General features: G+C 38.6%; 1 protein-coding gene across 5 annotated transcripts in view; it reads left to right on the forward strand.

The window, feature by feature from the left end:
- The first annotated feature begins 1,784 nt into the window (after positions 1–1,784).
- The window catches only part of KCTD20 (potassium channel tetramerization domain containing 20), a 38,422-nt gene continuing 20,047 nt past the window's right edge, over positions 1,785–20,159 (forward strand). Inside the window, exon 1 of one of the 5 annotated variants that reach the window (XM_061146558.1) lies at positions 1,785–1,895. The gene's annotated coding sequence lies outside the window, so the exon portion shown is untranslated. Of the gene's footprint in view, positions 1,896–1,922; positions 2,127–20,159 lie in introns of those variants that run through there. The other 4 variants (XM_061146555.1, XM_061146559.1, XM_061146556.1 and 1 more) reach the window with 4 other exon arrangements.

A 20,159-nucleotide genomic window follows, 5' to 3' on the forward strand; every position in this document is an offset into this window, starting at 1 on the left:
TTCGCTTCAGGTGGCCAAAGTATTGGAGCTTCAGCTTCAGCATCAGTCCTTCCAAAGAATTTTCAGGGTTGATTTCCTTTAGGATTGACTGGTTTGATCTCCTTGCTGTCCAAGGGATTCTCAAGAATCTTCTCCAACACCACAATTCAAAAGCATCTTTGGTGCTCAGCCTTCTTTATGGTCTAACTCTCACATCTGTATATGACTACTGGAAAAACCATAGCTTTGACTAGACGGACCTTTGTTGGCAAAGTACAGTCTCTGCTTTTTAACATGCTGTCTAGGTTTGTCATAGCTTTTCTTCCGAGGAGCAAACATCTTTTAATTTCATGGCTGCACTCACCCTCCGCAGTGATTTTGGAGCCCAAGAAAATAAAATCTGTCACTGCTTCAACATTTCCCCCTTCTATTTGCCCTGAAGTGGTGGAACCGGATGCCACGATCTTAATTTTTTGAATGTCAAACACAATGCTGGATGCTTTACAGTCATTATAAGTGAAGTGAAAGAAGAGAATTAGGTAATGATCCTCTCTACACCTCTAAGATAAAATTATAATGAACAACTATAGCTTCAATTTTTTAAAGTCGTTGCCCTTAATGAGGCAGTTTTGGTATACAGGTATCCAGCAACCACTGCAAGCTACTGGAATGAGATATTTTCTCTTATTCCTTCCATTGCAACTCTAATCCTAAACTAGTTCTTAGACTCTTAAGTAACAAAAAAGTGCACTCAAAATTTAAGAAATCGTGCTATTATTAATTGGTTTTTAAAACAATTTTAAAACAATACTTTGCATAATAACTTCTATTAACTTTTAAAAGTGTAGAGCATGGGAACCCACTACAGTATTCTTGCCTGCATAATCCCACGGTCAGAGGAGCCTGGTGGGCTATATAGTCCATGGGGTCGCAGGATCGGACATGACCCAAGCGACTTAGCACACAGCATGCACTAAGTAGAAAGCACGACAGAAAGGACTGACGCTATTTCTGTCCTTTTATATGCTTTAGAGGTCATGGGGTATACATAGATTTTTTGAGTGTTGAAGTATTTTACTCATAACACAATTTTCCAATAATTTGCTTCAGGGTGATTAAAAATTTGTAATTCAGCTTTGTTTGCCATAGTATGTAGTTTTATTAAACTCAAGATTTGAGAAAAACGTGGAGCTTTTCACCCTCCTTTCGGTCAGAATGCATATCCAGTATAGGGATTTACAAGCAAAACGTGTTTAAGGAACTCCATATTCTTATAAACTTCTCCTTCCAGATGTATGTAAAAATCCGCGCTCCACAATTTTCTAAAAGTATTGGCTGTCCTGGGTTCGATCCCCGGGTTTGGGAAGGTCCCCTGGGGAAGGGACCGGCTGCCCACTCTAGTATCCAGGACCGGAGAATCCCAGGGACTGTATAGTCCCAAGAAAGAGTCGGACACGACTGAGCGACTTTCACACACTCACTCGTTGGCTGTCCCGGGGCTGCGCGCGCTTATTCCGCAATCCACGTAACTACTAACTTATCCGTTTCAGACTTTCAATAATTGAAACAGGGCATCCGCAGCTCAGAAATTGACCTCTCGTGGCTGTGCAAGTGGGGGAGCGCCCTCCCTGGCGCCGTGGGGCGTGTCGGGAAGGAAAGGGGACACCGGGTGGCCTGCGGCCCAGGGGGCGGGCCGGAGCCCGGCCTTCCCGGCGTGCCCTGCGCGGCGAGGGGGACTCTTAACGTGAAGCGCTGGGTGACTCAGCCGCGTGGCCGCGCGGGCCGGGGCAGGGGGGTGCGGGGTGCGCGCCCTGCGGCACGGCCGGTCCCCGCGGCTGCTGCTGGCGGCGCCGTGAGCGCGCGCGCCTCCCGGGCGGATTCGGGCCCCGGGCTCTGGAGCGCGGCGGGAGCGTCGGGTAAGTGGTCCGACGCGAAGAACCGGCGGGGCGAGTGCGGCAGCGGCGGGCCTGGCCCCGGGAGGTGTCTTTGTGTCGGGGGGTAAGGGGACCCGCTCCTCAGGACGGCGCTCGGGCGGCAGCCCTCCGGGTCGTACCCCCATCGAAAGGCCGCGGCGCTGCAGTCATCTCGAGGAAAAACGTTGGCAAACGGGTTCCAGGCGCCGGTTTCCGTGCTGAGGGTAAAACCTGGTAATCCGGGGAAGGGGCGGGGGGGTGGGGGGCAGTCGCTTTGCGTGGACAGACGTCTACACAGTCGGGGGACAGCTGAAGTATAACTTGACTTTCTTGCAGGCCTTTGGTGTTTTTATCCCAAAGGAGGAGAAATAATGACAGCCCGGGAGTGTTTATTGATAAAACACTTGCCTACGTGGTTTTGTTTTGTTTTGTTTTTTTTTTCTGTCAATTCATTGAATTCACTAAAAATTAGGTAGTTGGGTCGGACTTCTCGCTCTTTGCACCCCTTCTTCAAAGTCTTCCTTCTCTGCCACCCACAAATTACCAGCTTTCATCGGTGCTGAAGAGCTGGGGGAGACGGAACTGGTAATTTTCTTTTAAATAAAACCTTACTTTTTATGGCGTTGAGTGTCTTCAGTTTGATTAGTTCTGCACTTTTCAAAAAATCTCTTCTCTTTTGGAGTTTGTGATTCTTTCTGAAAATTCCGGGATTGATCCCGATTTATTTTTAAACGAGAAACCATTGAATAAACTAACAAGATAAACAGGCGGCAATAAACTGTTAAACCGGGTTATGAAAATGCATTTTTTAGGCCCTTTAATTGTCCCGCTGTTAGCTGTTAAACAACTAGCAGCAGCTGTTACCTGAGAAATTAAGAGTTTTTAATGGTCTCCAAACAGTGTTGTTATCGCAGCTGAATTTGATGAATCCAGTCAAAAGAACTTCATCCTCAACTTATTCTCACCCTCCCTGCAAAGTCTGGGACAGTTGTTAAACATGAATTTGCGCCTTGAAAATGTAAATACCCATCTACCTATTTTTTGTATATATTAAAATTGTTTATATAATTTTAAAGATTACTTTCCACTTGCAGTTATTACAAAATATTGGCTAGATTTCCTGTGTTGTACTGTACATCCTTGAACCTGTCTTACACCTGGTAGTTTGTACTTCCCACTGCTACCCTGTGATCACTAGTTTTTTCTCTTTATCTGTGAGTTGGCTTCTTTTTTGTTATATATTGGTTGTATTTTTTGTTTACATTCCACATATCAGTGATACCATACAGTATTTATCTTTCTCTGTCAGACTTTTCACTTAGCATAAAGCCCTCCGAGTCCATTCATGTTGTTGCAAATGGCAAAATTTTGTTTTTCATTTTTAGTTGAGTATTAGTCCATGGCATATATTTCCTACCTCTTTATCCATTCATCTGTTGATTGACATTTAGGCTCCTTCCATATCTTAGCAATTGTAAATTATGCTGCTATGAACATTAGGGTACATGTATCTTTTCCAATTAGTGATTTTGTTGTTTTTTTCAGATGTATAGCCAGGAGTGGAATTGCTGGGTCACATAGTAGATCTGATTTTCGTTTTTGAGAAACTTCCATACTGTTTTCCATAGTGGGTGCACCAATTTACATTCTGACCGATAGTGTAAGAAGATTCTCTTTTCTCCACATCCTTGCCAACATTTGTTTATGTTCTTTTTGATGATAGCCATTCTGAGAGGTGTGCAGTGATAACTCATGTGGTTTTTATTTGTACTACTCTCAGAAATTTGATTCTGGAAATCAGTGATGGGTCCTGAGTCTGCATGTTAAACCAGCACCCGCTTTCTTGGTCTGTTATTGATGATCCAGGGACCACACTTAGCCAAACAGCAAAATAGACTGGCCTGAGAATTTTTAGAACTGGCCAACTTCCTTATCCTTTCGTTGATTTTTATTCTCCTTTGCCCCCTAACCAATGATAAGCCAAGAAGTTCTGAGTCTTTAGAAGGAAACTAAAGAGTGCTTTCTTGGACTCTGCCATCAGGGTGAGTGAGTGAAAGTCATTCAGTTGTGTCTGACTCTTTGCGACCCCATGGACTATATAGTCCATGGAATTCTCCAGGCCAGAATACTGAAGTGGGTAGCTCTTTCTTCTCAAGGGGATCTTTCCAACCCAGGGATCAAACCCAGGTCTCCCGAATTTCAGGCGGATTCTTTACCGTCTGAGCTACCAGGACATTGGGGTAGGAAATACATATTCTAATGCCTTAGAGATGCGTTCTGTGTGCTAAGTTGCTTCAGTCATGTCCAACTCTGTGACCCGATGGGCCATAACCCTCCGGGCTCCTCTTGTTCATGGGATTCTCCAGCAAGAATACTGGAATGGGTTGCCGTGCCTTCCAGGGGATCTTCCCAACCCAAGGATCGAACCTGCCTCTCTGATGTCTCCTGCATTGGCAGGTAGGTTCTTTACCATTAGCCCCACATTGGAAGCCTGCCTTGGAGGTAGTCTCTGTCTATTAATCTGTCCTTTTATCTTTCGGGGGCCTGCTTCCAGTATCATCAGCTCATTAGAAATGCCATTAGGCTAAATCTCCCCCCTCCCAACTAATTTCAGTCTTCTTCCCTTTAGAACCAGGACAGCTAATGCTGTGTAATTCCCATGGCCTTGAACTCAGATTTCCTGTTATGTAGCAGTTCCAGTAGCATTTACGAGGGCTTTTGGTTCATCTGAACATTAATTCAGTCATCAGATACCCCAGTAATGCCTATTTTGTAGTAGGCCATTTTAGCAACACCATTACAAAGATGTCACAGAGTTGCATTGCTCCCTTGAGGCAAATATGAAGGCTGGATAACCTCTGCTGCCAAAAGCTTTTTCTGTTTCTTAGCCCTTCAAATATTAATAGATGTATAGGGATGAGGTTAGAGTTAGGCTATGTTGTTTTCTGACATTTTTTTGTCTTTGGTTTCTTAGTGTCTCACTTTTCTTACTAACCTATTTCTGTTGATTCACAAAATACTGTTGTCTTTCCTTCTATAACCCTGGGCTTCCTGATTATCGCGTCTTCCTCTGCCCTTGAATCTGTACATGCCTAACCCTCCTTGGCTAACTGCAGTAAAAAGTGTAGGGAAATTGTTGTAATGCTGAATGATTTCTAGTGGGAAGACCCAGAGTCATGGAACTATGAGGCTTAGAGATATAAGGGAACCTATTAAAAATTTATATGGTGCAGTCCTCTTGCTTTTTTCCCCCTGCCTCTTGCCTTTTAAGATGAGGAATCTAAGAGATGAGATGGCAGAGTGAGGACCCCTGGCTCCTAGCCCAGTGTTCTTCCCACTAAATCATCTCAAGACAAATGCTTCAAAAATGGAAAAGGTTTAGAGAAATTCAGTTATAAGTAGATGAAGAAAACTGAGACTTTCACATGAATACAAAAGCAGTATTTGGAAAAATGGAGATGGAAGAAGAGTGTCTTCTAACCACATAAATCAGGAAGAGTGGGAATACTAAAATAAGGAATTCTGAAGCTTGAAATAATGAGCAAAGAGTTATCTTGTAAGAAATGTTATGAAGTTGGTATTTTTTTAAATTCAGTAAAGGTTAAGATAAGTACATTGAATTTTTATTAAATGTTGGATGTTTGAGCAAAGTCCAGAATTTTTTGAACTTGCCATGTAACTATACTGTTGTCCTTACTCAAATTATGAGTTATCTCTGTTGGAGACAGAAAGTAAGACTGATCTGCTAATCTGATTCCATATACCTCTTAGGAGAAATGAGATTATTGGAATAGTATATGCATTTCTGGAATGGTAGGAACAAAAGAAGTATAGATGAAAGAAGAGAACCCCGTGCTATTTTTTCTTAGAGTCCCCAAAGTAGACGTTTTTGGATTGTTCTTGTATAGTCATGAAAGTAGAATTAGAAATAGTAAGGATTTGGAACTTTCCTGGCAGTCCAGTGGTTAAGACTCTTCACTTCCCCAGCAGGGAGTGAGGGTTTCATCCCTAGTGGGGAAACTTAAGATTCAGCTCTCACTGGGGTGTGGCCAAAAAAAGAAATAATAAGGACTTATTAATTAGTAGACACTGTTGTGTACCGGATTGATTAGTAGACATTGTTATGTACCCGATTAGTTAGTAGACATTGTTTTGTACCAGACACTTCGCTCAACGTGTCTACATTTCTCATTTAATTACCTCCATTTTATAGCCAACGAATCTAAGACATAAAGAACTTCAGTTCCGTTCAGTCGCTCAGTCATGTCCGATTCTTTGCGACCCCATGAACCGCAGCACGCCAGGCCTCCCTGTCCATCACCAACTCCCGGAGTTTATCCAAACTCATGTCCATCGAGTCAGTGATGCCATCTAGCCATCTCATCCTCTGTCACCCCCTTCTCCTCCTGCCCCCCAGTCCCTCCCAGCATTAGGGTCTTTTCCAATGAGTCAACTCTTCTCATGAGGTGGCCAAAGTATTGGAGTTTCAGCTTCAGCATCAGTCCTTCCAATGAACACCCAGGACTGATCTCCTTTAGGATGGACTGGCTGGATATCCTTGCAGTCCAAGGGACTCTCAAGAGTCTTCTCCAACACCATAGTTCAAAAGCATGAATTCTTCGGTGCTCAGCTTTCTTTATAGTCCAACTCTCACATCCATACATGACCACTGGAAAAACCATAGCCTTGAGTTTGCCCAAAGTCATAAACCTTGTAAGTGGCTGAGCCAGCGTTCAAACTTTGACTCCATCAATTAATATTTATGCTCAGTAGTGCCCTCCTTATTCTTCGCTGGGCAGTGGTTAAGAATGTGGGCTTTGGAGCCAGTTTTTCCTGAGTTTAAATCCTAGCTGTTTCATTTACTAGCTTGGATATTCATCAGTTTCTTTCTCTGAAATAGAAGGTTGTAATAGTAGCTACCTCAGAGGGTTATTAGGATTGAGTTAATTCATGTAAAATGCTTTGTTCTGCACCTGACTGTTGTGAGTTCTCAGGAGATGCTGACTGTTAATTGGTTTTTTAAAAATAAGATACTGTTGATATTTTCTTTAGATTTAGATTGTCCTTTTGAGTGTTGAAATGTTAAGGCTTTTATAGTGTAGATATAAATTAAACTTTATCTCTTTTCTTACTGTAACATGGGGGAGGCAGGGCTTACTAAAATTTTGGAAAGCCCTGGGGTGTAGTAGAAAGATCTGTGACATGATCTGGTTAAGGTTACTAGAGAAAGTTCAACTCTCAGAATAAAACAACCAATGATCTATACTTCTATAGGAAGGCCACAGTATATACCTTAAAACCATGTGTAACATTCCTTTAGTGTATTTGCCTTAAATCTCTTTTGGTGGGAAAGGATAACATTTTAATTTCTGCAGTTATATCTGTGTATTAGTTTGCTGCTGCTTCTGCTAAGTCACTTCAGTCGTCTCCGACTCTGTGCGACCCCATAGACCAGGCTCCCCCATCCCTGGGATTCTCCAGACAAGAACACTGGAGTGGGTTGCCACTTCCTTCTCCAATGCATGAAAGTGAAAAGTGAAAGCGAAGTTGCTCAGTTGTGTCCGACTCTTGCCTACCAGGCTTCTCCATCCATGGGATTTTCCAGGCAAGAGTACTGGAGTGGGGTGCCATTGCCTTCTCCGGTATTAGTTTGCTGGGACTGTCATTACAAAGTACCACAAACTGTGGCTTAAACAGTAGAATTTCTGGAGGCTGGAAGCTCAAGTTCAAGGTGTTGGTGAGGTTGGTTTCTTCTTAGGACTTGCTCCTTCGCTTGTAGGTGGCTGCTTTCTCCCTGTGTCTTCACATGGTCTGTCTTCCCTCTGTGCCTCTCTCGTCCTCATCTCTGCTTAAAAGGACACCAGTTGTATTGGATTAGGGCCCACTAATGACTTCATCAGGGCTTCCCTGGTGGCTTAGAGGGTAAAGTGTCTGCCTGCAATGCTTGAGACCTGGGTTCAATCCCTGAGTCGGGAAGATCCCCTGGAGAAGGAAATGGCAACCCACTCCAGTATTCTTGCCTGGAAAACCCCGTGGACGGAGGAGCCTGGGAGGCTGCAGTCCATGGGGTCACAGAGAGTTGGACATGACTGAGCAACTAACACCATCTGAACGTTCTGTTGTCCTTATCCTTGAGCGTCCTCTGCCTTGGGACTTGAACATCATCCTTTATCCTGTGCCTACTCACCTGTCCTACCTTCCACCTTCCTACCTTCCACCTGTTCCTTAGAACTTGCTGTTGAGTACCCTAAGAAGCACATCATGCCTCCACATTAAGTCCTTGTGTTGAATTTAAAGCTGTCAAGATTATTCTGTCATCCTGTTGCTTAATCTGCTTGAGAAACTGTTTCATGTATTTAACCTAAATTCCTAATTTGTCTGGTATTCCTAATATTTCCTCTTGAATCTAGATGGGGAAAAATGTCAAGATCTCTTAAGTAGTGATATGTCACTTTCTTCTTAAACTTTAAAAAATTTAAAGTATTCTAAGATTTTTTTTAAAAAATTTCACCATTTTCTTGAAGAGTTCCCTGTTTTTAGAGGTATGTTTTCCTTTTTTTTTTCTCATTTTAAAAGTAGTTAACACATTCATTTTAGAGACTTTGGCATATTCAATAAAACAGTTTTTTAAAAATCTCATACAATAAGCTTGTAGTTAAGGAAGAATATTAATATTTTTAATCTTTTTCTATGACTAGATTGTTTCAACTTGCCTTTTTGAAATCTAGTTTGTCAATACTATTTCATGCTATTTTAGTTGATATAAAACATTTTTTAGTCTTTTCGTGTGATGAATTAATTTTTAGAATGTTAAGCCGACCTTTGTAATAATGTATTATCCTTTTTTATGTATCCGGGTTTGATTTTTTGTGGGGGGGGGGGTTGATTTTTTTAAAAAATAATTTGTATAGGATTTTTGTGCTTATGAGAAAAAGTGGTCCATCATGCTTTTTGGTAATGGCCTAGTGAAGTTTTGAGCCAGTGTTACATGCTGGCCTCAGAAAATGAATTGGGATGTATGCCCTCTTTTCCTGTTCTCTGGAAGAGTTTATATTGATAAGATTGATATTTCTTCCTTTAAAGATGTGGAAGAATTTGCTAGTCAAGCCACTTGGTCCTGGAATTTTTCTCTAAAGGATGGTTTTAATTGTGTATTATGGTTCTATGTATTATTTATATACCATCAAAATAATCCATATCATCTATTTGTATATAAATACAGGCACATATATAGTAAGCTATCTGTTGAACGGTGTTAGTATATGCCATGTGGAGATTGGACTAGGACATAGGAAGGGCAGGCTTGGAACTCTGGGCAGGAGTTGAAGCAGCATTCCAGTCAAATTTTTTCTTCCTCAGAGAACCTCAGTTCTGCTCCTAAAGCCTTGGAATTGGTTGGGTCAGGCTCACCCACATTATCTAGGATAATCTTCTTTATTTAACCTAAAATGATTAAATACAGTAACAGCTAAATTAGTGTTTGACTGAATAACTAGGACTGTAGCCTGTGGGTTGCCATATAAAACTGACCATCACAGCTCCTCCACAGTCTTGGCTCTCTTGCTAGTTGTCTGATGCCTTCAAACGGATGTGGGTTTTTTGTGTTTTGTTTTTTTTCCTTTTTTGGTTTCACCCATCCCATTCTGATGGATGCATTATTCTAGGCGATAGGGCTTACCAGTGCATGGAAGTCACGGTGGGAGCAGGGAGGAAGGCAGACTTCAGCTTGGCACAAAGGGAAAAAAAAATTTTTCCCCCCAAGCATTAGTGGCCAACAATAGGGTGAGCTAATAATAAGCAAGAGATTCTTTATTTTGGAATATTTTTAGCCAGACTGGACTGAACTAATAGTGTTTTTGTAGTCCTAGATGGAAGGTGATTTGGACCCCAGGTTTTTTTTGACATTTATTGTCATGGGGGTAAAATTAGCCCATCATCAGGTGACCAGCATTTAAAAACAAAACACCTATCATTTTTTGTCACCATTATTTTATAAAAGAAAAGACATTTAATATAAAAAACGAAGTAAAACTTAGTTTAGGTACCAAGAAAGCATTAAACTAACATCTGCCACAATTCTTTAGTTCACATTTTAATATGTCTTAAAATCATGTATGTATTAATATGATAGTACTTTCTTGAATCACTGTTATTAGATTGATGTCTTAGTCAATGTCAGTTGTCTTAGAATTAGGGTAATAATTGTGTTTGTATGTTTGTGTGCATGTGTTACATTATCTCCATTGCCCTCATTTTTGCTATGTCAGTGAAAATTTTCAGCACTGATTAATACTGGTCCTTGAATCATCTTCTGACACAGTGACTGTGGATTGTCTCCAGAATTTTCAACATTTGTTCTATTACTTCATAGATCTGTCCTCTAAGACCTTCAGATCTTGCTATACAAGAACTCAGCCTTTCTTATCAAATGGCCTACTATATTGAATAATACATTTAAAATTTTAAAAATTGTACTCCCTTGTACTGTTTTAAGACATTACTGCTAATATTATAGCTCTTGGAAATTTCCTGGAAGTCGGCCATTAAGTAATCTTAACTTCAGTGTCTCTTCCTGTTACGTACCTTGGATTGTTCCTAGCTTAAAGTTGTCATTAGAATGAGCATAACTAATTGAATCCATCAAAAGATAGAAGCACCCTGTGTGGAAATTACAGAATTTGATCTACTCTGTTTTTAGATAATAAAGTTGAGTTATAGCAGAATTAAGTAAGGTCTTAAATTGAACTCAGGAACTCAAGACTGTGAAATCAACCGCTATCTGGAGTTCATTGATTTAGAGGTTGTTTCGAAGCAACTATTTAAACAGAAAAGGTGCTAGGAGTGTTCATTACTGGCACAGAAAGGTCATATGTCTTGGCTCCAGATCTTTGGCTTCAGGTCATATCTCCAAACTTGGGAAACTTAACATAGAATTCAGAAGTAAATCAAGTAAATCAGAAGCAAATCAGAAGTAAATCTCCGATAGGCAGAGATAACACAGCTTAAGGGTACCATGCGTTTGACTGTGAAGCCAGAAGCCTGTGTCTGAAGCCTAGCTGTACTATTTATTAGCTGTGTGACTGTGAGAACTTTTCTTAACTTCTTTATTCCTCAGTTTCCTCATCTGTAAATGAGAATAATAATAGCAGCTACTTCATAGAGGGTTTTTGTTGTTTTTGTTAGTATTAATTTCAATGACATTTATAAAGTACTTAGAATAACATGTAGCAAATGATATATGTTAAAATCAACAAAGGTTAGACTTAAGATGGACTGTGGTAATTTGGCATATTGAATCTCAACTGATTAATTAGTGATTCTAATGTAAAATGTGTTCTTGAGTAATTGGGTTTAGATTTGGTTATTTAAGGATGTAAGAAAACTTTGCATCTTGAAAGGGGTTGCAGTATTTAAAAACTTCTTCAGATAAATTAATGAATCTAAGTTTAAGGATTTACGAAGGTTTTTTGAGTACTTTAAGATTGGCTTGGTAGGCAATTGAAGTACTAAAACAAAAAAAGAACATGTTAAAAGGTTAAAGGCCTTTAGTCAGTTACAAATTGAATGTAAGGTCTTTAAGTCTTAATTTAAATTCAGGTAAATGTCATATAGTCTCTTCTGGCACAAAAGCTGTTTTTAGACCTAAGTTTATTGACAGAAAGTTTATAAGAGCAGTAAGTTAGGAATGTCAAGTAGAGAAGACAGGGAAATATATCTAGGCAGTTATAATCTTGTCACTACTGTCCTTGTGCTTTTGTCTCCCAATCTGCTAGCCTGGCCTCTGCTAGCAATTCATACACAAAAATGAAGGAGAGGCTGTGGAATCAGAGGCACTCTGCCTTTTCTCTCCTACATCTCCTAGGTACTACCCTTCTTGCTGTCAACCCACTGAGCTCCTTTCACGACTAGACAGTTCCAGTAAGCTCTTACTCTACTTGTCCATCTGTGGTTATATTTATTTTAAAGTAACATGTTGAATATGAAACTTCTCTATGTATAAACTTCACCTACAGGACAAAGTCCTTAACTCTATTTTACTTTATAATTCAAGGCCTCTGTAAATTAGCTGCAACTTGTTTTTCAATCTGTGTTCTCCTAGGGCTGTTCTATACAGCCATCTAAGTTGTGTGTTGTATAGCTCCTTAAATGATGATATGCATGGGGTTCCCTGAAGTTCTTTGGTATGATGGTTACTCTTGTTTTCTCCCACCCTTTTGTATTAATCCTTCACTCTGACCTGGCTGGTCTACCCCTCCACTCCTTTCTTATAGTAATAAAGTGCCTTTTCACTCTTACTTTTCTACCTGTTATACATCATTCACCCTGTTTTATGCCCTTTCTTTTCTTTAATAGGTAGAACTAAAGTTCTAACCTATTAACATCTAAGAATGGAGTATTAAAATTAAAAGAATGAGGAAGATTTCTGATCACTCCTGTGGGGTGAATTTGAGATATATTATAAAGAAAAATAGTAAAGTACAGAACTGGATATGGTATTCTATCTTTTGTATGAGAAACAGAAGAATTAAGAATTTATATGTATGTACACACATTATCTATAAAGAGAAACACGAAGGCTAAACAAATTAATAAAACTAGTTATGTGTAGGGAATAGATAGGAAAATAATGGAGGGGAAGGGAGAGACATCTCTGAGCATTCCTTTTTTGTAACACTAACTTTTGAACCATGTAAATGTTTTACATAATCAAAAATTAAAATAATGAAAAATAAGCTATAATTGAATGATTAAAAAACAAAAATGAACCTAGATTACAGGACATACAGAATAAAATAATATAACTAAAAATAAACATAGTATGCTGACTATACATCCCTAGTGAAATGTAATTCAAGGACAAAAAAAATTAGCCCCCAAAAGACACTTAAACTTAGTGGGTTTAAATGTTGGTAACATTAATATTATAGTTTTAAAACTGAATTATGAACCAAGATTTTCATTGTGAGAGAAAAGATATAGTACTAAGATAAAATAAGTAAAGAAAAACCATAATGTCGGAATTTGAGGTGAAAATATCAGTTTGTGTTTTAAAAAATCTTCAGGTTTGCTTCTAAACCATTTCAGTAGACTGTGACACCCCAATAGATAAGACACCTGGTGATCAGATTTTGATTTATAAATGCTTTTGTCCACTAAAAAGAAGAAAGTCTTCTGGAGAATTGGCTGATTGTAAGTCAGGGTCAGAGATGGTGAAAGATGAGCTTAGAAAACTTATATAGGAAGTAGCCTCAAAAAACCAGTAGAATTGTGTTTAAATGACAGATGAAGGCTTGAAGGGAATCCCACTAGCCATACCTGGGATAATTTGAACCCATAAATGGAGAAGTTAAAAAAAAAAAAAGATGGTAATAGATCATTTTAATACATTAGATTAAAATAAATCTTTGAGTTCATAATTATACTTAGAAAGATAAAGGGAGAGTGAAGTAGTAGTTCTACTTAACAGAAGAATGCTAGACAGTAAATGTAGGAAGAATGATAAAATCAGAAAGTCACCATTTTGTAGTCCCAAATATTAAGATTGGTTCGGGCAAGAATCATCAATAGATGCTGAAACCACTGGGTGAAAAGTTATTGGGAGATAGGATATCAGATCTCTCTTTACAACAGAAAGACCTGTTGTCACCGCTTTAACCACATAATCAGACATTCTCTGTAGTGGGGTAGCCTGGCGTTAGGTGCCTCTGATGTGATGGCAGTTTGAAGGACACAACTGTATTCTTGTTTAAAGAAAATTTAACTTGTACCTCATCACATGGAAACAATGAGATGGATGGTAGAACTAACCTAGACTTTTTAATTTAAAATAATTTTTATTGAAGTATAGTTGATTTATAATATTTTATTAGTGCACAGCAAAGTGATTCAGTTATGTATTTTTTCAGATTACTTTCCATTGTGATTATTATCAGCTATTGAATGTAGTTATGTGTTAGATAGTGAATCCTTGTTGCTTATCTGTTTTATGTATAGTAGTTTGTATTTGTTAATCCCGTTCTCCTAATTTGTCACCCCTCCTCTTTCTGCTTCGATAACCAAAGTTTATTTTCCATGTCTGGCAGTCTATTTCTGTTTTGTATGTAGGTTCATTTGTATTATTTTTCAGATTCCACATGTAAGTGGTATCATAATTGTCTTTCTCTGATTTAGTATGAAATTCTCTAGGTCTATCCTCTATGTGCTGCAGATGGTAATATTTCATTCTTTTTTATGGCTGAGTAGTATTCTGTGTGTGTGTGTGTGTGTGTCTGTATCTATATATCATATTTTCTTAAACCAGTCATCTGTTGATAGGCCCTTGGGTTGTTTTCGTGTCTTTGCTATTGTACATAGTGCTGCTGTGAACATTGGGGTACGTGTATGTTTTTGAATTAGTGTTTTTGTCTTTTCTGGATATGTGCTCAGGAGTGGGATTGCTAGATCATATGATAACTCTATTTTTAGTTGAAGGAGCCTCCATACTGTTTTTCGTAGTTGGCTGCGCTAATTTATATTCCCACCAACAGTGTAGGAGGGTTCCCTTCTCTGACTTTTAAAAAAAAAGTCAATTTCATGTAAAACAACAGTTCCCCAAATTGTGGGGGTAGGGACAGCAGGGTGCAGAATATGAAAGGTTAAAAACAGCCAAATATAAGGAATGAGCCTTGATTGAATTATGGATCCCAAAAAAGATTATGCAGGAAAATATTAGGCCAGTTGAGTAAATTTGATTATTGATTATATATTAGTGTTATACAAATATTCGTTTTCTTAGATGTGAGAGCAATACTGCTGTGTGTTTTTACAAGAATGTTCTCATTCTTAGAACGTGCTTGCTAAAGTAACTGGGGTTAAGTGTTGTTAAATTTTAAGTGATTCAGAAAAACTTGTGTGGTAGGGGAGCAGATGATCATTGGTAAATCTGAAGGATATATAAGATTTTACTGGTTATAATGATTTTTTCAATTTGCTATAGATTTGAAAAGTTTTGAAACAAAAAGTTGAGGAGAAAATCTTTGCTTCAGAGCCCAGCTCAGATTTTATCTCATATGAAGACTTCCTTTTCCCAACCACACTGTCTAGAGGTGATTTGCTCTCCAACTTTTGTGTTAATTTTATAATCCCCAAACCTGAGTGCCACATAAGAGCTGCCTAAGAAGTTGACTTTTTAATTTTTAATTACAAATTCCAGACCCATTGTAAGACTAGGCCCGAGAATGTGGACCCCTGGTTTGAACTCCCTGTTCTGTATTTATTACCTAGAGTTGGTTGTCTTTTTCACATGGCCCCACCTACTCGGTGGGAGCCCAGGGCCAGCCCTTGAGAACGTGGCTCAGTCGTTTGTGTCGCTCAGTGCTGGCGCACAGTGCGGTGTGCCTTCCACACCGTAGGGTTTGGTAAATATATGCTGACTATAACACATGTGTTGGGACTAATCTGCTGATAATCTGAAGAGACTACCAGAAACTTCTCCATGGTTTTGAGATTTAAAAAAAGAAGAAACCTAGCTGATAAAAGTGCTTAGTCAGTACAAAAGTCCATTAGAAAGATGTATAGTTTTTAATTCTAAAACTACAGGTTTGGTTATAGAAATGACATGATTGTTACCAGCAAATGTTTGGAATTAAGAGTTAACAGTGATATCATAGTTGAGTTTTATTACCTCTGCGAATATAAGGACTCTAGTACTTGATCTCTATAAAAATACAGATACCCAGAGATACAGTTTTTTCCCTTCTACATTTATTGATATGATTGACACATGGCACTGTATATGTAAGATGTAAAACATAATTTGACTTACATACATAATGATATGATGACAGTAGGTTTAGAGAACATAAATCTCATATAGAAACATTACAAAAATAGAAAAAAAGAGTTTTTTCCCTTGTGATAAGAACTCTTAGGATTTACTCCCTTAACAACCTTCATAGGTAAGGTAAAGAAAGCAGTGTTAATTATCTGTATCATGTTGTACATCTCCAGTACTTATTTATCTTATAACTCTAAATGTGTACCTTTTTTTTTTTTAATGCTAAGATGATTTTTTTTAATTGGATAATTAGAGGTTTGGGTATTGGAATTGAGATAATGAATGAAGGTTGAGGTTAGGTGTTAATGCAAGAAAGAAGAAACAGAGATTTAAAAAATAAGGTCTTTGAAGATTTTTATAGGCTTGAAGCTGGTTTTGAGTATATAAAAAGTAATAATGGCTAACATTTTTGTTTTTAGTGTTTATACAAGCCATAGATTGCTTTAGCTGAAGTATCCATAATCCCTAAAACAGGTCTTCCAAGTAGATATTGATGTATAGATGAGAAAATTGATTCTCAGAAACGTCTGTCGTGCCCCTAGATTCACACAGCTAGTACGTGGTGGAATCAAGAGCCAAACCAGGCGGTGTGGGTTCCAGAGCACTTGCTGGTAAATATGGGAAGCAGGATAGCTTGTGACTAAATGTAGCTTACCTTAACTTGAGACTTAGTGAGGAAATGGTATGGGAAATGGGAGAACATTTCATAGCATTAGTTCTTTGAGAAGGAAAAAAAAACAGAGAAAGGAGTTAGGGGAAGGGAATTGATCTTTACCAAGGATTAATTATACAGTTGCTTAGACCCACAGGAAGAGTATATAAAAAAGGCAGGTAATACACAAATGGGACCTAATTAAACTTAAAAGCTTTTGCACAGCAAAGGAAACTATAAACAAGGTGAAAAGACAGCCCTCAGAATGGGAGAAAATAATAGCAAACGAAGCAACAGACAAAGGATTAATCTCAAAAATATACAAGCAGCTCCTGCAGCTCAATTCCAGAAAAATAAATGACCCAATCAAAAAATGGGCCAAAGAATGAAACAGACATTTCTCCAAAGAAGACTTACAGATGGCTAACAAACACATGAAAAGATGCTCAACATCACTCATTATCAGAGAAATGCAAATCAAAACCACAACGAGGTACCATTACACGCCAGTCAGAATGGCTGCTATCCAAAAGTCTACAAGCAATAAATGCTGGAGAGGGTGTGGAGAAAAGGGAACCCTCTTACACTGTTGGTGGGAATGCAAACTAGTACAGCCACTATGGAGAATAGTGTGGAGATTTCTTAAAAAACTGGAAATAGAACTGCCATATGACCCAGCAATCCCACTTCTGGGCATACACACCAAGGATACTAGATCTGAAAGAGACACATGCACCCCAATGTTCATCGCAGCACTGTTTATAATAGCCAGGACATGGAAGCAACCTAGATGCCCATCAGCAGACGAATGGATAAGGAAGCTGTGGTACATATACACCATGGAATATTACTCAGCCATTAAAAAGAATTTATTTGAATTAGTTCTAATGAGATGGATGAAACTGGAGCCCATTATACAGAGTGAAGTAAGCCAGAAAGATAAAGACCAATACAGTATACTAACGCATATATATGGAATTTTAAAAGATGGTAATGATAACCCAATATGCAAAACAGAAAAAGAGACACAGATGTATAGAACAGACTTTGGGACTCTGTGGGAGAAGGTGAGGGTGGGATGTTCAGAGAGAACAGCATTGAAACAAGTATACTATCAAGGGTGAAACAGATCACCAGCCCAGGTTGGATGCATGAGACAAGTGCTTGGGGCTGGTGCACTGGGAAGACCCAGAGGGATTGGGTAGAGAGGGAGGGGGGGAGGGGGGATGGGGGATGGGAATGGGGAGCACATGTAACTCCATGGCTGATTCATGTCAATGTATGGCAAAAACCACTACAGTATTGTAATTAGCCTCCAACTAATAAAAATAAATGAAAAAAAAAGTCTGATGATACCAAAAAAAAAAGGCAGGTGTATGAACCTTGACCAGTATTCAAGAAAAGCAAAATCTTGCACAGAAAAGTATTCTAGTATAGCTGCAATATTAACCTAACCCATCTTTAAAGTATATAATGTATTTATGTATATTAAAATAGCTGAAATAAACATTTTCACCTTGAATTAAAAACTTGATTAAACACTCTTAAAAATAAATAGCAAAAATGCTCTAGTATTAATACATCTAATTATCCACGCATGTAAAAAATATTTCATTGGAATGAACTATGGCAGTAATATTTTTAGGTAAAGCAAATTTTTACGTCCATATAGTAAGACAGCAAACAAGGCTACATTATGAGTAATAAACCGGTATGCATGCAACTGCCATCTCCATTAAATTTAATGCTTTATGAAACTTCATAATTCTAAACTAGCAGTCACTGCAGGAAAAAAATGAGTGGTTAAGATATAATTTTAAAGATTAAAGAAAAAATTTCCCTGTTGACAACTTTAAACCATTCTAGAAATTCTAGATAAATGACATAGAGAAATGATGTCAAGATTGTTAAATTAGACATTGTATTGACAAATAAGATTAATCAGTGAAACAGAGTTTAAAAACCAGACCAAGCATAAATTATGTTAGTATTTGATTAAAGTGCCATCTCAAATCGGTGTGGGAAAAAAAACGGACTCTTCAGAATATATTAAGGCAGTTAGTTGGTTAGCCATTTGGATTTTGTTAGATCTATACTAACTGGGCTTCCCTGCTGGCTCAGCGGTAAAGAATCTGCCTGCCAATGGTACAAGACAACAGTTCAGTCCCTGGGTCGAGGAGGTCCCCTGGAGAAGGAAATGGCAACCCAATCCAGTATTCTTGCCGGGGAAATCCCATGGACAGAGGAGCCTGGTGGGCTATAGTCCATGGGGTCACAAAGGGTTGGACAGGATTTAGCAACTAAACAGTAACAAATTCCTGAGGGGAAAGTGGAAAGACACAAAAGGTCAGGTTCAAAAGGCAAGTTAGGCAGCTGAGGCAAAAAATAATTCAGAGAATTCTAAAAGTAGTAGTTGTTTAATCTCTGTCATGTCCAACTCTTGCGACTCCATGGGCTATAGACTGCCAGGCTCCTCCCATGTCCATGAGATTTCCCAGGCAAGAATACTAGAATGGGTTGCCATTTTCTTCCCTAGGGGATCTTCCCAACCTGGGGATCAAACCCACATCTCCTGCATTACAGGGGGATTCTTTTCTGCTGAGCCACTGGGGAAGCCCCAAAAGCAGTACCATGTGTCATTTTGCTGAATCAGAAAGAGAAATGTAGCTGAAATCAGTAGAACTATACAGTAGAACATAAAAAGTATATTCAAAAGTGGAGGATGGGTGTGATGTGCTTAAAGAGCCCAAAAAATGGTAACTAAGCAGTTGTATAAGGGAGATTCATATAACAAATGTGTCTTTTGCTTTTGTATAGCACTTCATGCTTTTTTTCCCCATACATCTTAATTGAGAAAGGATTATCTAGCTTTGTAGTGGCTGATATCATTCCATTTTTATGGATGAAAACACTGACGCTTAAAGAACATTTTCTTGGTGGTGAGGCTTAATTATCAATAGTAATAACACCAAAGCCAGAGACTGCTTTGCCTCAATCAAGTGGGTGGTCTTGTCATCACACCTTGTCATTTATACTTCCAGGGAGATGAGAGCAAGCCATGGAAATATCCAGTGATTCTCGTCAAGCCTGACAAACTTGACATGAATAAATCACTATTACCCAGTGTTTACCCAGCATGGGATTTTTTCCCCCTGCCTACTGAAATCTTTTAAGGCTCTTCAAGGTGAAAATTTCCAAGTGTTGATGAAATTGAATTCTTTTTGCTTTGTGACAACCTAGAGTGGTGGGATGGGGTGGGAGGTGGGAGGGAAGTTCAAGAGGGAGGGGATATATGTATACCTCTGGCTGATTTATGTTGATGTATGGCAGAAGCCAGCACAATATTGTAAAGCAGTTATCTTCCAATTAAAAATTTTAAAAAGAATGAATGACTTTTAAATGACCACGCTAAAATGAGCTATCATATTTCACTCTAACTAGCAAAGATGAGGAAGATTGATATACTGTTAGCCAGAGTTCTGGAGAATGGATGTTCCATGCTGCCAGAAGGAGTATAAATTGCTATGTTTATAAAGAACAGTCTGGCAGTATACATCAAAACTTATTTACCTTTTTCCATAACAATTTTATTTCTAGGAGTTTATTCTAAGGATATAATGGAATATGTGCCCAAAGATATATGTGCATGTATTTTACCACAGTTTTGATTTTTAAAGTATTTATATCTTTCTATATTGACTTTTTTTATTGAGCATAGATTGCTTTTATAAGCAGTAAAACACTGATGCTATTTTATTTATGGAAAACTATAATCTTTATATCACAGGATTCTTGCATT

This window comes from Dama dama, chromosome 7 (assembly GCF_033118175.1).
Source record: "Dama dama isolate Ldn47 chromosome 7, ASM3311817v1, whole genome shotgun sequence".
Taxonomy (NCBI): domain Eukaryota; kingdom Metazoa; phylum Chordata; class Mammalia; order Artiodactyla; family Cervidae; genus Dama; species Dama dama.